Source organism: Pan paniscus, chromosome 18, assembly GCF_029289425.2.
Source record: "Pan paniscus chromosome 18, NHGRI_mPanPan1-v2.0_pri, whole genome shotgun sequence".
Classification (NCBI taxonomy): Eukaryota; Metazoa; Chordata; class Mammalia; order Primates; family Hominidae; genus Pan; species Pan paniscus.
Genome location: NC_073267.2, coordinates 22,387,262 through 22,398,371, shown reverse-complemented (window position 1 = coordinate 22,398,371; position 11,110 = coordinate 22,387,262).

The window sequence follows — 11,110 nt, the reverse complement described above, 5'->3', positions numbered from 1 at the left end:
CTTTTGAGGGCTGTGAGGAAAGGACCTGTTCCAGGCCTCTCTCCTGGAAAAAGACTTGCAAATGGCCATTTTCTCCTTGTGTCTTCATGTCATCTTCCTCTTCACATGTCTGTGTCCAAATTTTCTCTTCTTATAAGGACACTTGGTCCTTATAAGATGGTCATATTGATTAGAGCACACCCTAATAACTTCATTTAACATCATCACCTCTGTAAAAGCTGTATTAGTCTGTTTTCACACGGCTATAATGAAATACCCGAGACTGGGTAATTTATCAAGGAAAGAGGTTTAATTGACTCACAGTTCCAACATGGCTGGGGAGGCTTCAGGAAACACAATCCTGGCAAAGGCAAAGGGGAAGCAAGCATCTTCCACACACAGTGGTAGGAGAGAGAATGAAGGAGGAACTTCCAAACACTTATAAAACCATCAAATCTCATAGGAACAAACTCACTATCACTAGAACAGCATGGGGGAAATCACCTCCATGATCCAATCACCTCCCTCCCTCAGCACGTGAGAATTACAATTTGAGATGAGATTTGGATGGGGACACAGAGCCAAACCGTATCAAAGGCTATCTCCAAATACAGTAACATTCTGAGGTGCTGGGAATTAGGACCTCAACATGAATGGTAGGGGAGATATATTTTCAGCCCATAATAGCTTTCTACTACTATCAACTGGAGGAAAATTCACCTCAAGGAGACTTCATTTCATTTTCTTACTCCTATCTGGATTATTTATAAATCAGTGCTTAGCACAAGGTCTATACATTGTGGCCTTGACAAAAACTTTCTTCCCTTCTTCTTAGAAAGACTCATGAACTCACATTGTTTCTGGGAACCACCTACTCTTTCCCAGAACTCTGGATGAAACGTGAACGATGTACATGTGGCTTACAAAAACTGCAGAGGACCAAATGAGGAAGGAGTGGCTTACAGAGCTATGATCAAAGGAGACTTAGCAGGACTCAGCTGTTATTGGAATGGTGGGGGACATTTTATGGAAAAGATGCTTTAAAGATTATACAAAGGTGGCCAGGCATGCTGGCTCACACCTGTAATCCCAGCTCTTTGGGAGGCCGAGGTGGATGTATCACCTGAGGTCAGGAGTTCAAGACCAGCCTGGCCAACATGGTGAAACCCCATCTCTACTAAACATACAAAAATTAGCTGGGTGTGGTGGCACGCACCTGCAGTCCTAGCTACTTGGAGGCTGAGGCAGGAGAATCACTTGAACCCAGGAGATAGAGGTTGCAGTGAGCCAAGGTTGTGCCACTGTACTCCAGCCTGGGCAACAAGAGCGAAACTCTGTCTCAAAAAAATAAAAAAAGATTATACAAAGGTGAGAATCAACTTCTTTAAACACAGGGGAAAAAGTAAAAAGCAGAGATGAGGGGAGCCCTGGATTCAATTCCCAGGACTGTCACTAAGTAACTGTAGGACCTAGAGTTATTGTCCCTATCTGCAATCCAGGTTCCTTGCCTCTCATATAAGGAGGTAGCAACCAAATTCTGTATCAGTCAGGTTTCATCAGAGAAGCAGAACCATTCTGAGTGATATAGAATAAAGGGTTTATTGCCGAGATTAAGCTTATACCTGGAAGCCAGGTAAGCTGCCTAGTAAGGCTATTTCTTCTGCACCAGATGTTAGACCCAAAGTCCGTAGGGCCAGCAATTGGGAAGTAAAGATGGAGAGGAAGTAAAGAAAAAGAACAAATTAGAATCTGCAGAGACAAATTGGAACCCCAGAGAATAAAACGAAACCCACGCCTGTCTCTCACCACCCCCAACCTCGACGACACAGGTGTCTACAGGATAATCTGCCACCTTTCACCATAGACAAAGCTGCAAACGCACCTGGCCTAAGATTCAGAGAAGCTGAAGGGGGAGATCTGGACGGAGTGGGAGGAGCTGCAGGTTCGCCTCCTGCCCCACGCCCACAGGGTGAGCAGCAGCTTAGCCACTATATGCATGGTCTCTCCATGGTTTTGGAAGTTACAGGCTGGTGGTGGATGGGATAAATAAGGCCAGAGATATGTCTTGTTTGGCAGGCACAGGATTTTGAAAATATCTTAAATATCAATATTAAAATTGAGGAAATTGAATGGAATCTGGATTTTCAGCTTCCAGATGAGAAACTGAAGATCATGACAATTACCTCTGCCTGAGCTGGGAAGCAGTTCTTTTTTTTCTTTCTTTCTTTTTTTTTTTTTTAAGATGCAGTTTTGCTCTTGTTGCCCAGGCTGGAGTGCAATGGCGCGATCTCAGCTCACTGCAACCTCCGCCTCCTGGGTTCAAGCGATTCTCCTGCCTCAGCCTCCAGAGTACCTGGGATTACAGGCATGCGCCACCATGCCCAGCTAATTTTTTTGTATTTTTAGTAGAGAGGAGGTTTCTCCAGGTTGGTCAGGTTAGTCTCGAACTCCCAACCTCAGGGGATCCACCCACCTTGGCCTCCCAAAGTGCTGGGATTACAGGTGTGAGCCGCTGTGCCCAGCCACAGCAGTTTTTTCTTTAGATGCAGCCTGGACTCAACAGTCCACATCACCCCCAGCTGCCCCCAGCTGACCCTGAGGGCAATAGTTAGTCACTTGCCATTCTCATCACACTAAAGCCATTTCCTTGCACCCAACCGACTTCACTCATGTACGGTATTTGCCTTGCTCCAGTAACCATGTCGAATGGCCTTTTGAGTGTGACAATGTCCTATCATTTCCTCTCACATCAGTTACGTCCTAACCCTCCCTCATTTCCTTCTGTGCCAATCAGTCACCAAATACATATTATGCGCCTGTGTGAAAGCTCTTCTAGTCCCCATTTCCAGCATGTCTGGCCAATTCTCAAGCATTAAAAAGGCTGTTCTCTTGGGGATATGGGGATATTTACACCTGCACTCACAGGGTTATAAGACTTAAGCAAACTTGCATATTGCCCAATTGCAGTTGAATTACTGATCAGTAGAAAGAACACACACACACTTGCAGGATAATTTCCCAGGTTAGCCAAGGATACAGAAGTGGCCACGCAGAGCAAAATTAGCTGCTATGTGTTTTAGTAACACTTTATCCTGATCCCATTGTGGAGAAAAGAAAGAGAGATCAGACTGTTACTGTGTCTATGTAGAAAGAAGTAGACTTATAAGAGACTCCATTTTGTTCTGTACTAAGAAAAATTCTTCTGCCTTGAGATGCTGTTAATCTGTAATCCTACCCCCAACCCTGTGCTCCCAGAAACGTGCTGTGTTGACTCAAGGTTTAATGGATTTAGGGCTATGCAGGATGTGCTTTGTTAAACAAATGCTTGAAGGCAGTATGCTTGTTAAAAGTCATCACCACTCCCTAATCTCAAGTACCCAGGGACACAAAACACTGCGGAAGGCCGCAGGGACCTCTGCCTAGGAAAGCCAGGTATTGTCCAAGTTTTCTCCCCATGTGATAGTCTGAAATATGGCCTCGCGGGAAGGGAAAGACCTGACTGTCCCCCAGCCCGACACCCGTAAAGGGTCTGTGCTGAGAAGGATTAGTAAAAGAGGAAGGCCTCTTTGCAGTTGAGATAAGAGGGAGGCACCTGTCTCCTGCTCATCCCTGGGCAATAGAATGTCTCAGTGTAAAACCGGATTGCATGTTCCATCTACTGAGATAGGAGAAAACTGCCTTAAGGCTGGAGGTGAGACATGCTGGCGGCAATACTGCTCTTTAATGCACCAGATATGTTTCTGTATGTGCACATCAAGACACAGCACCTTTTCTAACTTTGTTTATGACACAGAGACATTTGTTCACATGTTTTCCTGTTGACCCTCTCCCCACTATTACCCTATTGTCCTGCCACATCCCCCTCTCCGAGATGGTAGAGATAATGATCAATAAATACTAAGGGAACTCAGAGACTGGTGCCGGCATGGTCCTCCGTATGCTGAGCGACGGTCCCCTGGGCCCACTTTTCTTTCTCTGTAGTTTGTCTCTGTGTCTCTTTCTTTTCTCAGTCTCTCATCCCACCTGACGAGAAAACACCCACAGGTTTGGAGGGGCAGGGCACCCCTTCATCCCATAGTGTCATTGCTGTGTGGGCATCTTACACACTCTCTGAACAAGCAGAGTCCTGCCATAGTTAAAAACAGCAGCTTATTTCTTGCTATATCACTGCCCTTTTATATGCAAGCTACTCTAGAAAAACATATATATGTATCTATATGCATGCATAAACATACACATACACATACCACTAATCTCTTACAATATCGACTTCTCTTGGTTCTTGAAACAACCTCAGCATAGGCAAACCCACATACCCATCTAGGATAAAGACAAGCAAATGAGTATCCAGGTATTCTCAAATAAGAATCAAACAAGTAGAAGAAAACTGCAGAGCTTGAAGACAAGGCTTTTGAGTTAACCCAATCCAACAAAGACAAAGAAAAACGGATTTTAAAAATGAACAAAGTCTCCAAGAAGTTTGGGAGTATGTTAAATGACCAAACCTAAGAATAATTGGCATTCCTGAGGAAGAAGAGAAATCTAAAAGTTTGAAAAAGATATTTGAGGGAATAATTGAGGAAAACTTCCTTGGCCTTGTTAAAGATCTAGACATCCAAATACAAGAAGCTCAAAGAACACCCAGGAAATTCACCGTAAAAAGATTATCATGTAGGCACATAATGATCAAATTCAAGATGAAGGAAAGAATCTTAAGAGCTGTGAGGCAAAAGCATCAGGTAACCTATAAAGGAAAAACTATCAGATTAACAGCAGATTTCTCAGCAGAAACCCTACAGGCTAGAAGGGATTGGGGTCCTGTCTTTAGCCTTCTTAAACAAAATAATTATCAGCCAAGAATTTGGTATCCAGTGAAACTATGCTTCATAAATGAAGGAAAAACACAGTTTTTTTTTCAAACAAATGCTGAGAGAATTTGCCACTACCAAGCCAGCACTACAAGAACTGCTAAAAGTAGCTCAAAATCTTGAAACAAATCTTCAAAATATACCAAAATAGAACCTCCTTAAGGCATTATCTCACAGGACTTATAAAACAAAAACACGATGAAAAAAAAAAACACAAGGTATTCAGGCAAAAACTAACACAACGAATAGAATAGTACTTCGCTTCTCAATACTAACACTGAATGTAAGTGGACTAAATGCTCTACTTAAAAGATATAGAATGGCAGAGTGAATAAGAATTCAGCAACCAAGTATCTGCTGTCTTCAAGAGACTCATCTAACATGTAAGGACTCACATAAACTTAGAGTAAAGGGGTGAAAAAGGACATTCCATGCAAACGGACATCAAAAGTGAGCAGGAATAGCTATTCTTGTATCAGTCAAAACAGACGTTAAAGCAACAACAGTTAAAAAAGACAAAAAGGCAAGGTGTGGTGGCTCATGCCTATAATCCCAGCACTTTGGGAGGCTGGAGGGGGCAGATCACTTGAGGTCAGGAGTTCAAGACCAGCCCGGCCAACATGGTGAAACCCCATCTCTACTAAAAATACAAAAATTAGCTGGGTGTGGTGGCATGTGCCCATAGTCCCAGCTACTTGGGAGGCTGAGACAGGAGAATCTCTTGAACCTGGGAGGCGGAGGTTGCAGTGAGTGGAGATCATGCCACTGCATTCCAGCCTGGGCAAGAGAGCAAGATTCCATCTTTAAAAAATAAAAAGACAAAGAGGTACATTATATAATGATAAAAGGACTAGTCAAAAGGAAAACACCACAATCATAAATATATATGCACCTAACACTGGAGCTCCCAAATTTATAAAACAATTACTACTAGACCTAAGAAATGAGATAGACAACAACACAATAATAGTGGGAGACTTCAATACTCTAATGACAGCGCTAGACAGGTCATCAAGACAGAAAGTCAACAAAGAAACAATGGACTTAAATATACCTTAGAACAAATGGAACTTAACAGACATTTACAGAGCATTTTACCCAACAACTGCAGAATATACATTCTATTCATCAGCACATGAAACATTCTCCAAAATAGATCACATAGTAGGCCACAAAACAAGTCTCAACAAATTTAAGGCTGGGCACGGTGGCTCACATAATCCCAGTACTTTGGGAGCCTGAGGTGGGAGAGTCGCCTGAGGTCAGGGGTTTGAGACCAGCCTGACCAACATAGTGAAACCCCGTCTCTACTAAAAATACAAAAAATTAACCAGGCATGCTGACACATGCCTGTAATCCCAGCTACTCAGGGACTGAGGCAGGAGCATCACTTGAACCTGGGAGGCAGAGGCTGCAGTGAGCCAAGATCACACCACTGCACTCCAGCCTGGGTGAGGGAGTGAGATTTCATCTCAAAAAAAAAAAAAAAGAAAAAAAAAAAGAAAAAAAAAGAAAAAAAAGAAAAGGCCAGGCATGGTGGCTCACGCCTGTAATCCCAGCACTTTGGGAGGCCGAGGCAGGTGGATCACCTGAGGTCAGGAGTTCAAGACCAGCCTGGCCAACAAGGTGAAACCCCGTCTCTACTAACAATATAAAAATTAGCCAGGCGTGGTGGCACACGCCTGTGATCCCAGCTACTCGTGAGGCTGAGGTAGGAGAATCTCTGGAACCCAGAAGGCAAAGGTTGCAGTAAGCCAAGATCGCATGAGTACTCTGTCAGAGCACAGGGGAGTAAAACTGGAAATCAACTCCAAAAGGAACCCTCAAAACCATGCAAATACATAGAAATTAAATAACCTGCTCCTGAATGATTCTGGGGCCAACAATGAAATCAAGATGGAAATTTAAAAATTCTTCAAACTGAACGATAATGGTGACACAACCTATCAAATCTCTAGGATACAGCAAAAGCAGTGGTAAGAGGAAAGCTCATAGCCTTAAATGCCTACATCAAAAAGTCTGAAAGAGCATAAATAGACAATCTATGGTCACATCTCAGGAACTACAGAAACAAGAACAAACCAAGCCCAAACCCAGCAGAAGAAAAGAAATAAGAAATAAATAAAATTGAAACAAACAAAAAATACAAAAGATAAATGAAATGCAAAGCTGGTTCTTTGAAAAGATAAATAAAATTGAAAGACTGCTAGTGAGATTAACCAAGAAATGAAGAGAGAAGATCCAAATAAGCTCAATTAGAAATGAAATGGGCTGGGCAAGGTGGCTTACACCCCATAATCCCAGCATTTTGGGAGGCCGAGGTGGGCGGATCATGAGGTCAGGAGATGGAGACCATCCTGGCTAATACGGTGAAACCCTCTCTCTACTAAAAATACAAAAAAATTAGCCGAGTGTGGTGGCAGGTGCCTGTAGTCCCAGCTACTCAGGAGGCTGAGGCAGGAGAATGGTGTGAACCCGGGAGGTGGAGTTTGCAGTGAGCTGAGATCATGCCACTGCATTCCAGCCTGGGTGACAGAGCAAGACTCCGTCTCAAAAAAAAAAAAAAAAAAAGAAAAGAAAAGAAACAAAACGGGAGATATTACAACTGACACCACGGAAATACAAAAGATCATTCAAGGCTACTATGAACACCTTTACACACACAAACTAGAAAACCTAGAGGAGATGGATAAATTCCTGGAAACATAAAACCCTCCTAGATTAAACCAGGAAGAAATAGAAACTCTGAACAGACCAATAACAAGCAGCGAGATTGAAATGGTAATAAAAACAAGACCAAAAAAAAAAAAGAAAAAAAAATCCAGGACCAGATGGATTCACAGCTGAATTCTATCAGACATTCAAAGAATTTGTACCAGTCCGATTGACACTATTCCACAAAATAGCAGAAGAGGGAAACTTCCCTAAATCATTCTACAAACACTAATACCAAAACCAAGAAAGGACATAACAAAAAAAAGAAAACTACAAACCGATATTCCTGATGAGCATAGATGCAAAAAACCTCAACAAAATACTAGCTAAGTGAATCCTATAGCATATCAAAAAGATAATCCACCATGATCAAGTGGGTTATGTACCAGAGGTGCAGGGATGATTGAGTGGCTGGGCTCATTCATTCATCACCAGTTAACTAGCAAGTCAGCTGAGGACTGGTCACTCTAGGATAGCCTCAGCTTAGATGCCCTGTCTCGCCTTTTGAGATTGCTCATTATCTGCAGGTTAGCCTGGGCCTGTTCTCATGGAGACAGCAGGGTGTATAAGACCTCTCCAGACCTAGTCACAGAACTGACACAAGGTCATTTCTACCACATTCTATGGGCTAAAGCAAGTCACAAGGCCAGCAAGATTTTGGTGGTTGGGGGTGGTGAAACCTAGGTTGACAAGAATGACATGCCAGGTTGGGGACAGAAATGTAGTTGTAATTAAGCATTAATCAGGCTGCACTTTGGCCCACTTTCTTGTGGCTGAAAGTCACATAGCAGTAGATATTGACCATTTGCATCCCCATTGTTCCCGCAGATAGGATCCCTGACATTAGGGACATGAGACTGTTTAAGAATTGATTTGCATCTCTGCTGTTCCTATAGACAGGCTCTCTGACATTAGAATCATAAGGCTTTTTGCTTAAGGATCACTTAACATGTTTTTCAGACCGCAAATTCCAGCAACATTTTTTTTTTTTTTTTTTTGAGACAGAATTTTGCTCTTTTGTTGCCCAGGCTGGAGAGCAATGGTGCAATCTCGGCTCACTGCAACCTCCGCCTTCTGGGTTCAAACAATTCTTCTGCCTAAGCCTCCCAAGCAGCTGGGATTACAGGCACCTGCCACTACGCCCAGCTAATTTCTGTATTTTTAGTAGAGATGGGGTTTCACCACGTTGGCCAGGCTGATCTCAAACTCCTGACCTCCAGTGTTCCACTTGCCTCAGCCTCCCAAAGTGTTGAGATTACAGGTGTGAGCCACTGCGCCTGGCCTGTGTTTTTCTCTTTTTTTTTTTTTTTTAATTGAGACAGAGTCTTGCTCTGCACCCAGGCTGGAGTGCAATGGTACGATCTCGGCTCACTGCAACTTTCACCTCCCGGGTTCAAGCAATTCTCCTGCCTCAGCCTCCTGAGTAGCTGGGATTATAGGAGCATACCACCATGCCCGGCTAATTTTTTGTATTTTTAGTAGAGATGGGGTCTCTCCATGTTGGCCAAGCTGGTCACGAACTCCTGACCTCAAATGATCTATCTACCTTGGCCTCCCAAAGTGCTAGGATTACAGGTGTGAGCCACCATGCTCTGCCTTCCAGCAACCATTTTGAGGACCCCTCACCACCCCTGCCCAGAGGAATGGGATCACCATGAAAATAGTTTATCTCCCTGTCCCATGGCTTCACTCCCGTACTCCACCAATCAATGATCTCCATTCCAAACCATTAAAAACCCTAGCCCCAGACTCCTCAGGGAGATGGATTTGAGGTTTCCTCCCATCTCTTCATTCGGTGACCCTATGATTAAACCTCTTTCTCTGCTGCAACCCAGTGTCTCAGCGTATTGACTTGCTGTGGGCATTGGGCAACTGACTTATTATGGTTACAGTGGTGGTGGTATAATAGGCTGACTGTAGAGGCACATTACAAAGGGTGGGAGCACAGAGAGGGGCACAAGATTGGGACTTTTACACTCTATCTACTGCTACATTGCTAAGAGTAACCATTGCCCTAGCTACTTAGCCATAGGGTCATTTGTGTGAACATCTGTATGAAAATGACTTTTTAGTTAACATTATATGTAAATGAGTTTTATTTAGAACTTTTCAGCTGGGCGCAGTGGCTCACACCTGTAATCCCAGCACTTTGGGAGGCCGATCATGTGAGGCGGATCATGTGAGGTCAGGAGTTCGAGACCAGCCTGGCCAACATGGTGAAACCCCCGTCTCTACTAAAAATACAAAGCATTAGCTGGGCATGGTGGCACATGCCTATAATCCCAGATACTCAGGAGGCTGAGACCGGAGAATCTCTTGAACCTGGAAGACGGAGGTTGCCATGAGCCGAGATCATGCCATTGCACTCCGGCCTGGGCGACAGAGCAAGACTCCATCTCAAAAAAAAAAAAAGACTTCTGGGCCTTCTGTCTTCCATATATTGATGCCGCCCTACCTTTATATTTATAGATCGATAAAGCTTTCATCCTAGTTCTTTCTGAATTTATTACTGTCAGAAGGCTCATTCAACTTGGATCTGTCTAAAGGACCCAAGGGGAAAACAACATTAACATTGTATATTAGATTGGTAAAGGAACTACCATATGATGTTCGAGAACATTCTCATTGACATAGTCTATCTTATTTTTCCAAGTTAAATTCATATTTGATATTTGAAAGCTATTTTGAGCTGCATTAGCATAACTGGGAGAAGTTTTTATATTATTTATCTTATACTGCTAAAATTCTAATTAATGTCATCTTGTACTTTTAAAAGACAAGTGAACTGCAAGAGAAGCACAGAGTTTTAAAACACCCCCGCATGCACAGACACACACACACACAGCGAGAGAGAGAAAATCGAAATGAATTAGAAAGGGCAGGGAGAGGCATCAGGAGACCTGGTTTCTCACTGGAGCTCTATCTGCTACTAACTTGGTAAATGACCTGGAGCAAGTCACTAAACCTCTTTAGATATTAAACCTCTTAATATCTTCATTTTACCATAGGGAGTTGGACTTTGTTTCAAAGCCTCAGGTTCCGGATCCATTCATTTCGCCTTTTTACCTTTATACTACTGAGTTTTCATCCTTGAGCCTTAGACTCTGTAACTTAGGTAGCTCACTCAGAAATCAGTCAAAATTATTATTAAAAAAAAATTTTTTTTGTCCAGGCACGGTGGCTCACACTTGTAATCCCAGCACTTTGAGAGGCCAAGGCAGATGGATCACCTGAGGTCAAGAGTTCAGGACCAGCCTGGCCAACATGATGAAACCCCATCTCTACTAAAAATACAAAAAGTAGCCAGGTGTGGTGGCACACGCCTGTAGTCCCAGCTGCTGGGGAGGCTGAGTCATAAGAATAGCTTGAACCTGGGAGGCAGAGGTTGCAGGGAGCACAGATGGTGCCACTGGACTCCAGCATGGGCGACAGAGTGAGACTCTGTCTCAAAAAACTAAAACTAACTAACTAAATAAATTTTTAAGAGACAGGGTCCTGCCATGCTGTCCAAGGTGGTTTTGAATTCCTGGCCTCAAGTTATCTTCTAG